The sequence below is a fragment of the Oncorhynchus tshawytscha genome, linkage group LG14, assembly GCF_018296145.1.
Source record: "Oncorhynchus tshawytscha isolate Ot180627B linkage group LG14, Otsh_v2.0, whole genome shotgun sequence".
NCBI lineage: Eukaryota > Metazoa > Chordata > Actinopteri > Salmoniformes > Salmonidae > Oncorhynchus > Oncorhynchus tshawytscha.
The window spans coordinates 6375555-6393466 of NC_056442.1; the positions used below are offsets into that span (position 1 = coordinate 6375555).

At 44.2% G+C, this 17912-nt stretch overlaps 1 protein-coding gene across 2 annotated transcripts in view; it reads right to left on the reverse strand.

Annotated features, from left to right (window-relative positions):
- LOC112266448 (beta-1,3-galactosyltransferase 1) overlaps positions 1–17398 on the reverse strand; it is a 135691-nt gene extending 118293 nt beyond the window's left edge. The window contains exons 1-5 of one of the 2 annotated variants that reach the window (XR_006078774.1): positions 17317–17393; positions 6916–6961; positions 6618–6727; positions 5430–5634; positions 1477–1666 (exon numbers count right to left, since the gene is read on the reverse strand). The gene's annotated coding sequence lies outside the window, so the exon portion shown is untranslated. Of the gene's footprint in view, positions 1–1476; positions 1667–5429; positions 5635–6617; positions 6728–6915; positions 6962–17316 lie in introns of those variants that run through there. The other variant, XM_024443915.2, reaches the window with a different exon arrangement.
- Positions 17399–17912: the final 514 nt, after the last annotated feature.

The following is a 17912-nucleotide window of genomic DNA, read 5'->3' on the forward strand; positions in this document are numbered from 1 at the left end:
TTTTGGATCATTGTCTTGTTGGAAGACAAATCTCCATCCCAGTCTCAGGTCTTTTGCAGACTCCATCAGGTTTTCTTCCAGAATGGTCCTGTATTTGGCTCCATCCATCTTCCCATCAATTTTAACCATCTTCCCTGTCCCTGCTGAAGAAAAGCAGGCCCAAACCATGATGCTGCCACCACCATGTTTGACAGTGGGAATGGTGTGTTCAGGGTGATGAGCTGTGTTGCTTTTACGCCAAACATAATGTTTTGCATTGTTGCCAAAAAGTTCAATTTTGGTTTCATCTGACCAGAGCACCTTCTTCCACATGTTTGGTGTGTCTCCCAGGTGGCTTGTCGCAAACTTTAAACAACACTTTTTATGGATATCTTTAAGAAATGGCTTTCTTCTTGCCACTCTTCCATAAAGGCCAGATTTGTGCAATATACGACTGATTGTTGTCCTATGGACAGAGTCTCCCACCTCAGCTGTAGATCTCTGCAGTTCATCCAGAGTGATCATGGGCCTCTTGGCTGCATCTCTGATCAGTCTTCTCCTTGTATGAGCTGAAAGTTTAGAGGGACGGCCAGGTCTTGGTAGATTTGCAGTGGTCTGATACTCCTTCCATTTCAATATTATCGCTTGCACAGTGCTCCTTGGGATGTTTAAAGCTTGGGAAATCTTTTGTATCCAAATCCGGCTTTAAACTTCTTCACAGCAGTATCTCGGACCTGCCTGGTGTGTTCCTTGTTCTTCATGATGCTCTCTGCGCTTTTAACGGACCTCTGAGACTATCACAGTGCAGGTGCATTTATACGGAAACTTGATTACACACAGGTGGATTGTATTTATCATCATTAGTCATTTAGGTCAACATTGGATCATTCAGAGATCCTCACTGAACTTCTGGAGAGAGTTTGCTGCACTGAAAGTAAAGGGGCTGAATAATTTTGCATGCCCAATTTTTCAGTTTTTGATTGTTAAAAAAGTTTGAAATATCCAATAAATGTCGTTCCACTTCATGATTGTGTCCCACTTGTTGTTGATTCTTCACAAAAAAATACAGTTTTATATCTTTATGTTTGAAGCCTGAAATGTGGCAAAAGGTTGCAAAGTTCAAGGGGGCCGAATACTTTCGCAAGGCACTGTATATATATATATATACAGAGAGAAAAAAAACAGTACACTACACTTCCTATGCATATCTAACTCCCTTCATCTGCATTAATCTGAGGACACAGGATAGGTGTAGTATTTCAATGAGACACTTCATTTCAACCAGTGGAGAATGTGAAACGCTTTATTGAAAGTTCATTATCCACGTGTTATAAATACATAATACATGCATTATAAATATGATAATTGTAATACTATATCATAAATACAAGTTCAATCTGTTCTTCAATGCACATACGGTGTGCATTATAAACAAAAGAGGAAGAGAGAGGAGGTAGGGAGAGGGGGGTGTAGAAGACAGGAAAGGAAAGGGGTACAACAGAGGAACAGGGAAAACAGCATATGATTAATGATTTACAGTGCTACCCTAATATTCTCTCAGTTCATCACAATTACATAGTGTCTCTAGCGGTGTATCCTAACCAGCCTTGGGCTCCCAGTCAGGTCGAAGGTTATCTTGTGAGATGGCGATGACGGGACTGGCTTCCTCTCTCACATCAAAACATACCTGCAGACGAGAGACAGATGGTTAGAGATAGCATGATTAAGCTTTGTTTTTTAAAATTCTAACACGGTCAGTCATCATAATCTAGAGAAGGCCGCCTCACTTCTGTCACGCCCTGGTCTAAGTATTTTGTGTTTTTCTTCATGTATTGGGTCAGGCCAGGGTGTGGCATGAGGTTTTTGTATTGTGGTGTGTTTTGTCTTGGGGTTTTGGTGTGTATGTATTGGGATTGTAGCTAGTGGGGTTATCTAGCAAAGTCTATGGCTGTCTGGAGTGGTTCTCAATCAGAGGCAGGTGTTTATCGTTGTCTCTGATTGGGAACCATATTTAGGCAGCCATATTCTTTGAGTTTGTCGTGGGTGATTGTCCTATGTGTCGTTGTTCCTGTCTCAGTGTTAGTTTACACAAGTATAGGCTGTTTCGGTTTTCGTTAAGTTCTTTGTTTTGTAGTGTTTGTTATTGATTCGTGTTTTTTCGTTCGTTCATTAAACATGGATCGCAATCTACACGCTGCATTTTGGTCCGACTCTCCTTCACCACACCTAGAGAACCGTAACAGAATCACCCACCACCAACGGACCAAGCAGCGTGTCAACAGGCAGGAGCAGCCCAAAGAGGAGATGCGCTATAAGGATTTCTGGACATGGGAGGAAATCCTAAACGGAGAAGGACCCTGGGCTCAGCCTGGAGAATATCGCCACCCCAAAGAAGAACTGGAGGCGGCGAAAGCGGAGAGGCGCCGGTATGAGGAGGCAGCACGGTGACTCGGAAGGAAGCCTGAGAGTCAGCCCCAAAAATTTATTGGGGGGGGGCTCAGGGAGAGTGTGGCAGAGTCAGGAGTCAGACCTGAGCCAACTCTCCCTGTTTATCGTGAGGAGCCAAGGAGGAGACCAGAACCAGAGCCGGTATTGGAGGTGAGCGAAACAGAGACTGTGAAGGAGTTAATGGGGAAATTGGAGGAGAGAGAAATGAGGGAGTTGCTGTGTTGGTGCTTTTTGCATGGAATTCGCCCGACGGAACGTGTCGGGGATTTGATGGCACCTGGGTTAGCGCTCCATACTCGTCCTGAGGTGCGTGTTAGTCGGCTGGTGAAGTTGGTGCCAGCCTCACGCACCAGGCCTCCTGTGCACATCCCTAGCCTTGCACGGCCTGTGCCAGCACTGCTCTCAAGATCTCCAGAACGCCTTCACGGTCTAGCCCATCCTGTGCCACCTCCACACTCCAGCCCTCCGGTAGCAGCTCCCCACACCAGGCTTCCTGTGCGTGTTCTCGGTTCAGTACCACCAGTACCAGCACCACGCATCAGGCCTACAGTGCGCCTCGCCTCTCCAGCGCTGCCGGAGCCTTTCTCCTCTCCTGCGCTGCCGGAGTCTCCCGTCTGTTCAGCGCTGCCGGAGCCTTTCTCCTCTACAGCGCTGCTGGAGTCTCCCGCCTGTTCAGCGCAGCCAGAGCCTTTCTCCTCTACAGCGCTGCTGGAGTCTCCCGCCTGTTCAGCGCAGCCAGAGCCTTTCTCCTCTACAGCGCTGCTGGAGTCTCCCGCCTGTTCAGCGCAGCCAGAGCCTCTTTCCTCTCCTGCGCTGCCGGAGTCTCCCGCCTGTTCAGCGCAGCCAGAGCTGCCAGCCTGCATGGAGCAGCCAGAACTGCCAGCCTGCATGGAGCGGCCAGAGCTGCCAGCCGGCATGGAGCAGCCAGAGCTGTCAGTCTGCATAGAGCAGCCAGAGCTGTCAGTCTGCATGGAGCAGCCAGAGCTGTCAGTCTGCATGGAGCAGCCAGAGCTGTCAGTCTGCATGGAGCAGCCAGAGATGTCAGTCTGCATGGAGCAGCCAGAGCTGTCAGTCTGCAAGGAGCTGCCAGTCTGCAAGGAGCTGCCAGTCTGCACGGAGCTGCCAGTCTGCAAGGAGCTGCCAGTCTGCACGGAGCCGCCAGAGCTGCCAGTCTGTAAGAAGCCACCAGAGCTGTCAGCTTACATGGAGCAGCCAGAGCCGCCAGTCAGCGTGGAGCAGCCAGAGCCGCCAGTCAGCATGGAGCAGCCAGATCTTTCAGTCTGCCAGGATCCGCCAGTCGGCCAGACTCTTCCATATCCGCCAGTCAGCCAGACTCTTCCAGATCCGCCAGTCAGCCAGACTCTTCCAGATCCGCCAGTCAGCCAGACTCTTCCAGATCTGCCAGTCAGCCAGACTCTTCCAGATCTGCCAGTCAGCCAGACTCTTCCAGATCTGCCAGTCAGCCAGACTCTTCCAGATCTGCCAGTCAGCCAGATCTGCCAGTCAACCAGACTCTTCCAGATCTGCCAGTCAGCCAGACTCTTCCAGATCTGCCAGTCAGCCAGACTCTTCCAGATCTGCCAGTCAGCCAGACTCTTCCAGATCTGCCAGTCAGCCAGATCTGCCAGTCAACCAGACTCTTCCAGATCTGCCAGTCAACCAGACTCTTCCAGATCTGCCAGTCAACCAGACTCTTCCAGATCCGCCAGTCAGCCGGGATCTGCCAGTCAGCCGGGATCTGCCAGAACTGCCAGTCGGCCAGGATCCGCCAGTCGGCCAGGATCCGCCAGTCGGCCAGGATCCGCCAGTCGGCCAGGATCCGCCAGTCGGCCAGGATCTGCCAGTCAGCCAGGATCTGTCAGTCAGCCAGGATCTGCTGAAACCACCAGCCAGCCAGGATCTGGTAGATCTACCTACCTGCCTGAGCTTTCTCTCACTCCCGAGCTTTCTCTCACTCCCGAGCTTTCTCTCACTCCCGAGCTTTCTCTCACTCCCGAGCTTTCTCTCACTCTCGAGCTTCCCCTCAGTCCCGAGTTGCCTCAGTCCCGAGCTGTCCTTCAGTCCCGATCTGCTCCTCAGTCCAGTGGGTTTCTGGGTGAGGACTACTAGGCCATGGTCGGCGGCGAGGGTGGACTATCCAGGGACGCGAGGAGAGGGGACTAAGACATTGACTGAGTGGGTTCCACGTCCCGCGCCGGAGCCGCCACCATGGACAGACGCCCACCCGGACCCTCCCTATTGTTTTGAGGTGCGTTCGGGAGTCCGCACCTTAGGGGGGGGGGTTCTGTCACGCCCTGGTCTAAGTATTTTGTGTTTTTCTTCATGTATTGGGTCAGGCCAGGGTGTGGCATGGGGTTTTTGTATTGTGGTGTGTTTTGTCTTGGGGTTTTGGTGTGTATGTATTGGGATTGTAGCTAGTGGGGTTATCTAGCAAAGTCTATGGCTGTCTGGAGTGGTTCTCAATCAGAGGCAGGTGTTTATCGTTGTCTCTGATTGGAAACCATATTTAGGCAGCCATATTCTTTGAGTTTGTCGTGGGTGATTGTCCTATGTGTCGTTGTTCCTGTCTCAGTGTTAGTTTACACAAGTATAGGCTGTTTCGGTTTTCGTTAAGTTCTTTGTTTTGTAGTGTTTGTTATTGATTCGTGTTTTTTCGTTCGTTTATTAAACATGGATCGCAATCTACACGCTGCATTTTGGTCCGACTCTCCTTCATCACACCTAGAGAACCGTAACAACTTTGCATTCCTAGGAAACGATGCAGTATTTTGTTCTTACTGCATTGTCGGAACTAGAAGCACAAGCATTTCGCTACACTCGCATTAACATCTGCTAACCATGTGTATGTGACAAATAAAATTTGATTTGATAATCATCAGGAGGTGAACTGCAAAACTGACCTTGGATCATTAACTCTGGGACTACTACATCTCTATCTTTATTTCAATGTAAATCATCTCTTTAATGATACTTCCTGTTGACCGGACCAAGTGACCTCTCACCTATGATCATGCTGTGCCCTCTGTGTCAGCCAGTTCAGATGTGGGAGGGGTTCACCAACACAGCTGATATAACCTAGAGGATGAAGTGAAGGAGAGAGACTGTTATTGAGAAAATAAGGTAGTTAAAGAGACTGTGTTCAACAGGAATGTGTGTGTGTGTATACTCACCTGGTATCCACACTAAGTGGCTGCAGAGTACTTTATGCTGTAAAACAGACACATGAGTACAAACAATAGAAGATAATGTCATTATTAGACTTTTACATTAGCAGATCACAAATTAATACATGAATACCACTTGAAGCTTGATGATGACTTGATCATTTGAATCAGTTGTGTAGTGCTAAGGCAACGGCTGGTGAGGTGTGAGGTTCGCCTCTGTACTTAAAGGGCGATTATTCCAACTCTCTGTGAAATGCTGCAGATCTGCCCGCAGACGAGGCAGGAACACATATCCCACACAGAGAGTTGGATAGAATTTGACAGGTCAAGGTATCCTTCTTGCTCTACGCTGTGCAGCAAGTTGTAGTACTGACATGCCACTGTAACAGTATAACTTTAGACCGTCCCCTCTCCCATACCCGGGCGCGAACCAGGGACCCTCTGCACACATCGACAACAGTCACCCATGAAGCATCGTTACCCATCGCTCCACAAAAGCCGCGGCCCTTGCAGAGCAAGGGGAACCACTACTTCAAGGTCTCAGAGCAAGTGACCGATTGAAACGCTATTTAGCGCGCACCGCTAACTAAGCTAGCCGTTTCACATCCGTTACACCACAGCACTCCAAACATCTCTCCATAAGTGTTCCACTATAACAGAAAGAAAGAAAAGGTTTGGTGGGGGGGGGTGTAATCTCTGTGGAAATACAAGTTTGTGTGTGCCTCTGAGTGGTTGCTGACTGTATGTGATGCAGACACCTATCTGAGTGTACCTGAAACATTTAAATATAGAGGGCTGTGTGTCTCACCACTTGGATATTGACAGACTAACCCCCAGGGAAATCATGACTTGGCAGCAACAGGGGCTTGATAGTCCAGTGAAAATGGCTTAGAGTTTATGTGGTGTAAATCTGAAAATTAGCAGCTGACATCTTAAGTTTTTTTAAATTAAAGCATGTGAGACAGGTTCCATGTACAAGACAGGCAGAGAGGAAGAGAGAAAAGGAACGCAGAACCATTTAATTACCTCTGGTTATGGACACTTTACCCAGCAATAAAGCTTCCACGGCCTGTTCCTCGGACAGTGAACATACATTCGGCAATATCTACATTTTTGACCCTTGATCGGCTCGCACTCTGAAAGTAAAGAAAATTGCTTATTTGTTTTATAAACAATAACTGAGATATGACTGTTCAATCTAAAGCAGCAGATGTCATTTTCAGGATACGTCAATACAGCCCAGAATGCTGGACACCAGACTGGTATGTGGTTGTTCATTGGGTGAAGGGAAATATGCACTACGCATACAAAATAATATACTTACCTTCCTTGAAAATCTATATATTCCGCCAAAGGTGACAATGTTGTACCTTGAAAAAAAGGCATTGGAATTAAAAGTGAAATGTTTAACCTATTAACCTGCTTCATTACTTATGTATTACCAGTTGATGAAGAACAACTTCAATTTCATCATTGAAAATGTGTCTACGAATAAGTAAGAACAAAAAAAGTTCAAATAACTTATTAGATTTGATGGAGACATTATACATCTTAGTACCTTATCAATTTATGATTTGTATCAACGTGGACGAGAGACAGGAGAGCAGGAACAGAGTATTATTGCCGAGCAATGCAACAAAGCTGGATTATTCTGGCAATGATACCTCCACCATCTACACGCTGAAAAAACTCCTGAACTCTTCGCCATGGTACACGATGGCCCATTGCTCTGAGACTTCCTTTGACCATTGTAAAGCCCGCATGGGACATCCTTGCCTTAATGGCCCTGACTTTCTGGTCAAACTCTTCATCTGACATATCAGAATAGCATTCCCTGACAGACATATTATGTTCTTTCATCCTTCTGTAAAAAAAAAAAGCTAACCGTTACACTGTCATGAAATATGAATATTTATTGACTATGAAACAAATAGGACATGGCCTGCTTATGAGTTGCCATGAAAGAAAGTTAGATGAATTCAACTGAAAATGGCGAGAACAGGCGTTCGTAGCTAAATGTTTTGGTTAGCTTGAGAATAATAATTGTATGATTTATCATTCTACGGTATGTATGTATGTAATATAGTAGAATGTTATGAACCGACACTGAATCGTAGGAGCTAACTTCTAGCTATGTAGAAGTTGGACGGAAAAACACCCAGTGCTGCTTACCTGAGATGCCATCATCACACAGTCCTTCGTAGGTGTCTGCTATGACTTCCTTTGTGTCGGAAAGAAAGGCTGAACAGTATTGGTTGTAGGAAAACTGACATTCAAAAAATGGCCAAAATGGACGGTGTTGATAGCGAAAGTTTTGTTTTCAAATGTAAAAAAAATTCTCTAAATATTTTATCTGAATAAAATGCATAAAGTTTTGCGCTATATTACAAAATATTTGATTGCAAAAAAATTGTTTTACTTTGAAGCTTCGTTTTTGCTTTCAGAACAATTATTTTTGATTGAAAATAAAACAGTTGCTTTCAAAACAATGACTTTTGCTTGAAAATAAAAAAGTTTTGCTCTCAACAAAAAGCCACAAATGTACCTCCATAGCATACAACAATTTGCCTGTGAATAACCAGACCTTCATACAAACTTGCTATGCAGAATTCTTGATGCACAACCGAAGATGCTGCCATATCCTGCCAGCACGCTCACAAGCGAGCCACTCTGGTGGAGAATGATGCGTGGAAGAGGTCGAGGAACGAGATGGGAGTAACAACAATTTGTTGCAAGTTGGGGAGGGGGCTAATAGCTGAATAATAGACTATTCAACCTTTACTAAAGAATAGTCTAATAGCTGAGCTAGGTGTGAAACCCCTGTCTCCTATCACAGACCAGATTTGCCCTAACGACCAAGGGGGAGTTAGAGCACTGATTATGCTTTTGGGTCCCAATGCACTACTGTGTCTCTAACTGACAATGAATGGGCAATATGAACCAAATAATAAACTGATAATTGTGCACAACTTCAAATGAAACAAGCAGGGAGCAGGTTTTGAACCCTCAACCTTCTTGCCCGAAGTCGATAAAGCGCGTCCTCGCGGTAGCTTGCTACTCATTGTAATAAAGTAATGACTTTTCAAATAAGTAACCTTACACGTTATGTTGGCTGACAATTTGTTAGCTATGCTGTCCTTACGAACCACATAGCATATCATTACAGCAGTATATACTGGTATGTCAGCTATCTACCTAAAGTCAAACATGCCAGTATATGAACTGCAGGCTATCTAATTACCCAACGTTTATTGACTTGATTATTCCTGTCATTCTTAACTTAGCTAAATGTTATAGTTGTTGTGCGTTCTCAATGGACATTCGGGTGCTTTCGTAAATTCACTCTGGCTATCTACTCCGATTTCAGAGCGCTCTCGTCTGAGTGTACCAGAGCGCAGAATAATGAATTTACGAGTGCTCAATAGCCGTTGAATATGGCCAGTGTCAGTAAACGTCGGCAAAAAAACATAATTATTGTTTCCAGCAGCACAGTTACAGTCACCAACGCTCTGGTTAACACGAAAACTGCCTAACCAACTCTGCTAGGGTGAGTAAAATGGTCAGAGTGGTCTCATTTGTGTCTGGAAGTAGCTAGCAAGCTAGCCAACGTTAGCTTGTGTGCTTGACTGCCGTTGTAAGGCCAGACTGCTCAAATCTACCCTACTCCTCGGCCCAAATGTCCAGTGTGCACTCCGAGAGTGAAACGGTCTGAATTTACAAACTGACAACCTGACAATACTCTGAATTTATGAGCGCAGGCACTCCAGATTGAATTTATTAAGAACACACCCAAAGTAAAAAAATCTCTAACTAGTAATTTGTTATGCTAACTAGCTAGTAAGACATTGCATAGCAACAGCATCAACTTCCGGTAGAGAAGTAAAGAAGGCAATGAGTAAATACGCTCAACTGAAAATTTGTTATGCCCCATAGATATTAATTTAGAATCCTACAATCCTTTTATGGTGTAGCCTACTCCCGACCGTCACGTTGTACAGCGTCATATTGTCCATTCAATCCTAACAGAAACCCAGAGGGTTTCATTTTTCGTTTTTCTTGGAATAAAATCACCATAATATGAATCAAATTAATTAAGCCAAATTTCTTAAAATCAATCCCATATACTATGTTATTACAAAAAAAGTTTTAAATTCTCTGGTAATACCAATATGGAAGACTATCAAATGCTTCTCAAAGATGCCCTCTTGTGGTCAAACAGAAAAAATGTCTGACAAAATAAATAACGTGCAACAGAATGCCGCAGCAGCCCACAAGGTGTGCTGCAGTATGACAAACCTTTTTTAAAGGAGGATCCACAGTACACATTTTAGCTTCACTGTCCCAAAAAAATAAGTTGGGGAATTTAAATCCTTGGTAAAATGAACAACATGGAAAACAGGCAAAATGAGTACCATGCTGTAATTATATCTACAGGACAGAGTGGTACCAAAAGAAGACATTTTTAGGTCAAAATTGTAGCTGGGGAGTCTGACTCCCTCCCTTAATATGCTCCGGGAAAAGCAGTGCATTACTTTGCTCATTGGCTTTCTTCCAGTCATTTCATCTCACCTAGCTAACTACAGTAAACAGAGAAAAAAGAGGGGGGTGATACCCCTTCCCATTACCCATTACACAACAGTAGCTAAGATGGGGAGAAGTCTGTCCATAATAAAGTGCTGCTCTGCCTTCTTAACAACACTATCAACAAGGCAGGTCTTACAGGTCCTAGTTTTGTCGCACCTGAAGTTCTGTTCAGTCGTGTGGTCAGGTGCCACAAAGAGGGAAAATTACAATTGTCTCAGAACAGGGCAGCACAGCTGGCCCTTAAATGTACACAGGGAGCTAACATTGATGATATGCATGTCAATCTCTCATGGCTCAAAGTGGAGGAGAGATTGGCTTCATCACTACTTGTTTTGTAAAAAGTGTTCACAAGCTGAATGCACTGAGCTGTCTGTTTAAACTACTAGTACACAGCTCAGACATCCATGCATACTCCACAAGACATGCCACCAGAGGACCCTTCACAACCCCCAAGTCCAGACCAGACTACATGGAACTCTATTCCACATCAGGTAACTGATGCAAGCAGTAGAATCAGATTTTAAAAACACACCTTATGGAACAGCGGGACTGTGAAGAGACTAACACACAGGTACAGACACATGCATGCACACACAAATGCTAGCACTCTACACACACGTACCTTGAAATAACGTTGTATGGTGGTATTATACATTTTGTAGATATGTAATGATGTAATAATGTTATATGATCTACTGTTTAATCTTTTGTTTTATGTGTGATATACCTGCCTTAATGTGTTTGGACCCCAGGAAGAGTAGCTGCTGGAACTAATAGGGATCCATAATAAACTCCAGGAAGAGTAGCTGCTGGAACTAATAGGGATCCATAATAAACTCCAGGAAGAGTAGCTGCTGCCTTGGCAGGAACTAATGGGGATCCCTAATATTTACAAATAACTCTCATTTTCTTTTTCATAGAAAACACCTGTCTATGTGTGTTCAATGTGTGTTTTTTTCAAAAGTGATCTTCAATCGTTGGGTTCATTTCAAAGTCAGTCAAAGCCTTTATAGAGCACCTCTGATTCATAGAGTGTTTAAATCCCCTAGTACTAGTAGGTCATGTGGCCATCGGAGATAAGACAGGGATCAGACAGTTCCATATTAAACCTGCATCCCTTCAAAATCAATTTGAGAGGCATAATTCTGAGGGGAAGGCAAATGTCAAATTGACATGCAGATCTCAGAGGATAACGGAAAATGAAACATGCGTGGGCTGTATCTAACTACTGTTTGCAATAAAAAAATACTGTTAGGTCTACTCCATCCTATATACTGTATAAACAATCAGAATAGTGCATCAGTGGAGGCTGATGAGGGGAGGACGGCTCATCATAATGGCTGGAACGGAGCGAATGGAATGGCATCAAACACATAGAAACCTTGTGTTTGATTTTGTTGATACCTTTCCACCTATTCCACTCCAGCCATTAGCACTTGCCCATCCTCCCCAATTAAGGTGCCACCAACCTCCTGTGTAGTGCATAGCCTATTGTAGTGAACAAATGAGTATTCAAATGGGACATTGTAGTCCACTGAGCTGTAATATTGTTTTGTTCACAGACTCACAGCGTGGAAACAGACTAGAATTGACAACGTGAACAAGGCGATCCAATCACATCTAAATGTAGCACGTCCTTCCAACAAGCCATAATCCTTCAATGTGGCATCTGGGGGCTATAGCGGTCTGTACATGGCTTCAGATATGTAAAGTAACATGCATGGACCACACCTCCTCTTCCTCATCCTCCCTTTCTCTCAGTCTCTCGACCTCTAACCCAGGCCCATCATGAGTTTGGAGCCGTGCTGTGCTCTAGGAGGATTAAAAAAAAACAATTGAGAGCTTAAATGGTTCTAATGGCGCGCTGAGCCTGACCCTCCCTTTCTAAATGGCACAGGACCAGAGACATAATGTATGTGGTGTGGGTGGGACATATCAACTTCCACATACTGGAAATATAGGAGCAGATTCAACAGCTGCTATTGTTGGAAAAGGGGCACTTGCCAAAGTTTAACACAAGGAGGCAGCGAGGGGACCGCTCGTTCCCCTGAAGGCCCCTCTCTTGTATGACTACTGCAGCGCAAATCCAATCATCCACTTGACCAGGGGAGCTGGGAGCCGTCCCCCTCCAGTGGCCAAGTTGGCAAACCAGCAAATGCCCTTCAGCAGAACCCAATTATACCCGAGACCCATGAGACACTCTCAGAGCTTGGAGCTCTTCCCTTCTCACAGCTAACAATGGTGCGGTGGCCTATGCTCAGTAGGCTGCTCATGTACCCTAGATCCACACACCGACACCGCAGAGCGCGGACCAGAGTCGGCGTTCAGTCCCAGCTGTGGTGGAGGCTGGGCTGCAGAAAACAAAGTGGGCTGCGGCTGCTGATGCTGCTGATGGGGTGGAATCGTGGTGCGCTTGCCTCCTCTTTATCTCTTGTCCCAGATTGGCTGCCGAACACCGTGATACCAGCTCTACTCTCTCCAAGGACGTGTTAAAGAGGAACCTTTGTCCTAAAGGTCCTCACATACTGGCTAAAGCACTTAAAGGAAGACTGCAACTGCAAGTTTACAGTTCAGATCCCCCACATAATCAGCCGTTGGATTATACTGGGAAAGCTAATGGACTGAGTTTGTGTCGCTGCGTTCATTAGACATCGCATTGCTACCAATTCTTCCGTTGGCGGTAGCTCACCTCGTCAACCTCGGATGTGTTTGTGGTGTTGGTGTGTCAGCCGCTCCGCTCCGACACGTTCGCATCACATCACACGCTGTTCAATTGTTTCACAGAAAATGAATGTGGACGTCTGCCATTACAATGCTTACGGAGGATAACAACGCTGTGTTTGCCATTCAGGGCCATTTGCCATTCTTGTAAACAAATATGGTAAACAATGCTTGTGTCTATAGCCTGGCTTAGGATAATCACTGATACAACGACCATTCAGATACAGTACAACACAATCAATTTGACTCTGCACTCTGGTATACAACATGGCGGTCCTGTATGGCTCAGTTGGTAGAGCATGGCGCTTGCAATGCCAGAGTTGTGGGTTTGGTTCCCACGGGGGACCAGTACGAAAATATATGCCCTCACTACTCTGGATAAGAGCGCCTGCTAAATGTCAAATGTGTCTAGCCAGCATATTTTATGAAAGTGTCAAATTAAATAAAACACAAAAATGGTAACACTGTCACTGTGGTTGACTGATTCTGTGCTGCTGTCACATTTGGGCCTTGGAAAGCACAAGCAGGACGGGAGCCATGTGTGACTGTCATAGCTAAAGGGATTATCTAGTGATCCAATAAACTCTGGACGGCAATGACAAAGATGATCACGGCCGAGCATTGAGTGAGACGGATGAAATGTACAGTTGCATTTGTTAGTGACTCTGTATAGAGGAGGACAGCGCAGGTCAAATCACATCAGCATGAAAACATTGGAGACGCTTGGAGAATGAAAATCCCTAAAGGAAATGTGAGGAATTGTATTATAGCTGTACTGTGGTTCATATTAAGACTAGACTACACAAGACTAGTGCCTTTTATGCATGGTATAACAAACACAAATGACATTACCAGCAGCAACACATAGAGTACTATGGCAAAACAAGTGAACCATTGCTTTAAGCAGAATATAGTCCCACATAAACGTTGTCACAAAAATAATATATAGCCAACAGACTACAGGTACAGTCTTAGAAAAAAAGGTGCTATCTAGAACCTAAAAGGGCCCTCCAGAACCTAAAAGGGCTTTCCAGCTGTACTCATAGGAGAACACTTTGAAGACCCCTTTGGTTACCTTGATAACATGCAGCCACACAGATTTTCCTTAATTGCTTTGATAAGAAAAACAACAAACGCTGAAGTGCACATGACCTGGGAACAGTGTAAAAGGATATTTTGCGATACACATTTCTATTGTTCTCTTATCGATGCCATCCACCACTCTTTTAGGTTCCAGGTAGAACCCTATTGGGAAAGGGTTCTACATGGGACCCAATAGGGTTCAACCTGGAAGCAAAAAGGGTTCTACTTGGAACCAAAAAAGGGTTCTGCTATGGGGACAGCCGAAGAATCCTTGTGGAACCCTTTTTTCTAAGAATAGTCAAATAAATGTCATATTAATTCAAATGTAAGGGGTAAACTGTTATTTAATGTAAACAGCCGAGGACACTTAACAGGGAGAGTTTATGCTCCTGCTAGGCCCATTACTAAACCAACCTGCCAGCAGGCTTTTAAAAGGCCTTTATCTAAAACAACCCCAAATACTGACCCAATATGCAGACATCCACAAGGTGTTAATAAAATGGCAACTGTTTCAAGCTGCTTCTGTTTGGACAAAACAACATTGGCATTTGACAAGCTCAGGCCGGCTAGACTTGAAAGAGATAAATATTCCCCTGAGGGGGAAAAAAAAAAGTTTACCATAATAACATGCAACAACACAGATTTTCCTTTTAAATTGCTTTGATAAGAACAACAACAAACGCTGAAGTGCACATGACCTGGGAACAGTGTAAAAGGATATTTTGTGATCCACATTTCTATTGTTCTTATCGATGCCATCCACCACTGTCACATAGTGTTGATCTCCTGAATGAACTATTAACCTTGTAGATTCTTATAAATAACATTCCACCACAGCACACACATGTAATTAAGAATATGTAGCTGTTGGCTATTATATTATCCCTGTGGGTAGAAGAGCATTCAATGTTCCATTCCATTAGAACTGTGGCAGTACACTGTTGCATTGTTCTGAAGTGTATATTTCAAAGGATCAATTCCTCAAGTCAAATACATCCTAGATGTAGACCTACATGTTCCCTACACGAATGGAACAACGCATACAATGAATCTTAAGCAAGTAGCAAGTGGAGAGAAGGACCATAAACACGCAATCAAATGCCCCTCAGAGAGTTAAGACATAGGGTACGGTGGAGCTTCTCCTCACCAGTGTCAATGGGACAGGGCTTACGGTAAAAGATAAGTAGCTATTTATAGATAAGAGGGGTTGTGATAAGACCTGGGACGGTACACGTTCAATATTGCAATACATTTGATGGGAGTCAGTGCTTCTAAAAAAAAATGCACAGGATGTTTCCTCAGGCACATCGTTGCTTCCCAGTCGACCACCGCTGTTAACGTAAGGGAATCTGCATCCAAGGCTATTACGGGGTTACTATTACACTTGACCGATGCACGGCCTGCTGACAGCACACGGCTACTTACTGTATTGACTTACCACTGATCTATATCTAAGGTAATTCAAACGTGAACATAGACGCTGTAGGGTACAGCCAAGTGAAATATGGCGATTTCGCTTTGATCATAGCCCATGATCGCTATTGAGGGAACCGTAATCTTTCAATGCAGTAGAGAAGAATAGGCAATTATGATAAGTATGATATTATTAAATACCCCTCCTCTCTCTCTTCTCTTCCACAACCTTCATTGTTCTCCTCATTTAAAGCTTCCACCTGTCTAAGATCCCTATTTTGATATGTCATTGTTTAATTGAGATTCAACTGCTGCCTTTCTTGTCAAATTAGATAAATGGGGCACTGAGGATGTTTGAAATTAAATGGGACATTTTTTTCACCCGTAAAATATCAGTTACTGGTAGGATGCCAGAACGCAGGCTTAAATGAGGGAATTTTGGCAGGACCGGGGGAATTAACGACCAGGCACTGTAAGGTCGAGAGAGAGAGAGAGAGAGAGAGGCTGCGCTTACACAATATGGACTATGCTTCCTGCTACAGCATTACTCTCTGAAAAGCAAGTGTGAAAAGTATTGATGTAGCAACTTCAAACAGCAGTGTAATTTCAAAAAAGGATCAGTCGCACAGTGAAAAAGCCTGTGAGATCTATGGCGTTTCGCCCCACAAAGGCTCTGTTAGAATACGTCTCTGTCAATAGATTTCCCGAGGTTTAGACAAACTGTTCACAGAATGACAAGACGCTGCAGTTTAAATGCTCACTATGCCCTATTTGCTACAATCAACAGTTCTAAAAACGGAGGCGGTTCAGTCTTGCTCCGATTTACGTTGTCATGCTTGTGTATACTACACCTAAATGGTAAACAGTGGTGATACTCTAGTCCTGCACAGTAAACAGATCAACGACCTACTTTTGGCTTTGTTGTCCACATGCAGTTATTGGCTTTGTATGTGCAAGGTCATTGTGGTAGTTGAACCTAGCTACTGCAAACAGATGCCTCTAGATCAACACTGCTTGTCCTCTCCTTCCCTCTGATATAATTAAATACCTATTTTTCAAGTATAGCAATTACATTGTGTCGAAACATAGATGCTATCACCAAAACGTAAAATGAAAATCAATAAGTAAAATTGTGAATATACTTTGCCTATGCAAAGTTGATATTAAGAAACCATTCATAATTAATGTGTTTATGCTTTGAATATGATGAATCCTTGCCTCCCAGGGCTTATAGGTTCTCACTTGATGAGGGAGATTCTGAGTAAAATATACTGTTAGCGTAGCCTATGTGTGGTATTTAAAACAGTAGTTGTATTGTAATGTATGTCCCTATGCTGAACGCCCTGTAGTATGTGGATGACATACAGTAAGTGCTAGTGGACTTGTTCTTGAGGCATGTGCTCAGTATGATAGCCTCTATCAACAAACAACAATATGATATGAAGTTCAAAATGAGATAAACATGTAGGCTAGCCTTGCGCAATTCACTTCAAGCAGGAGCAATAAAATGGTTTCAACTCATAGCTATTTGGTTCGCTTTGCATCAAAGCCGTAGGTTACATCAAATCTGCCGACAATCCTGGAGCACAAAACATCGCAGCATCACTGCTAATGTGAGACGCACTCTTCAATACAGAACATTCCTTTGGAGTCCCGGACGGTCCATCAGAGGGCAAAGCCAATAGGACAACAGCAAACAACAGACGATGTATTTCTAAACACAAAGAAGCAGCTACCGAATGGTTTGCACTGTCACTACGAAACGATTATAATCTAACCACAAAGTAGTGGCATGCACGAAATAAAAAGGCTGAATGACGACGAAAGCTTGTACCAAGTGTTCAGTCAGCTGTTGCGGGCTGTCGCCACTGAATAAACACAAATAGCAGCAATAGGATTCAGTTTACAAAGCATTTGTACCTACCAGTCTCGTTGTCTACATCCCACCAAGACAAGTGGTGCTGAAACTGTGTCCGTCCTGCGCTGGGCTCCGCATCTGATCTCACTGCGAGAAAGCAGTGGGGGAGACATGATAGTGACTGTATGCGGTACTGCAGCTGACAAGAGAGCTGTCCAATCAGGATAATTTGCGAAATGAATAGTAGCCAATCAATCCGTCTGGAAGTGAGGATTCCACTTTCTTTAGCAAGGTTGACTGATATTGCTGCTAAACACATTTGCAATGCATGACCGATGGTTTCAAGGAATTGCACTGCAAAAGCTGAGAAGTTTGAGGTAGGCTAATGTATATTTTTTGTAGAGTTTGCATGGATATGATGCTCCTCATAACAGACAATTGGAATTAGACAGTTTTAGGCTAAATTAACTAATGACTCGATTTCACAGTGTGGCCATTTTGCTTTGCTAAATATAAAAGTCTTCCAAAATTGGGATAGAAAAAAACTGCTAGTGATGGTGACAGAGCCCTGCAGTGCCTTCGGGAAAATTATTCACACCCCTTAACTTTTTTCCACATTTTGTTGTGTTACAGCCTGAATTTAAAATTGATACCCCATAATG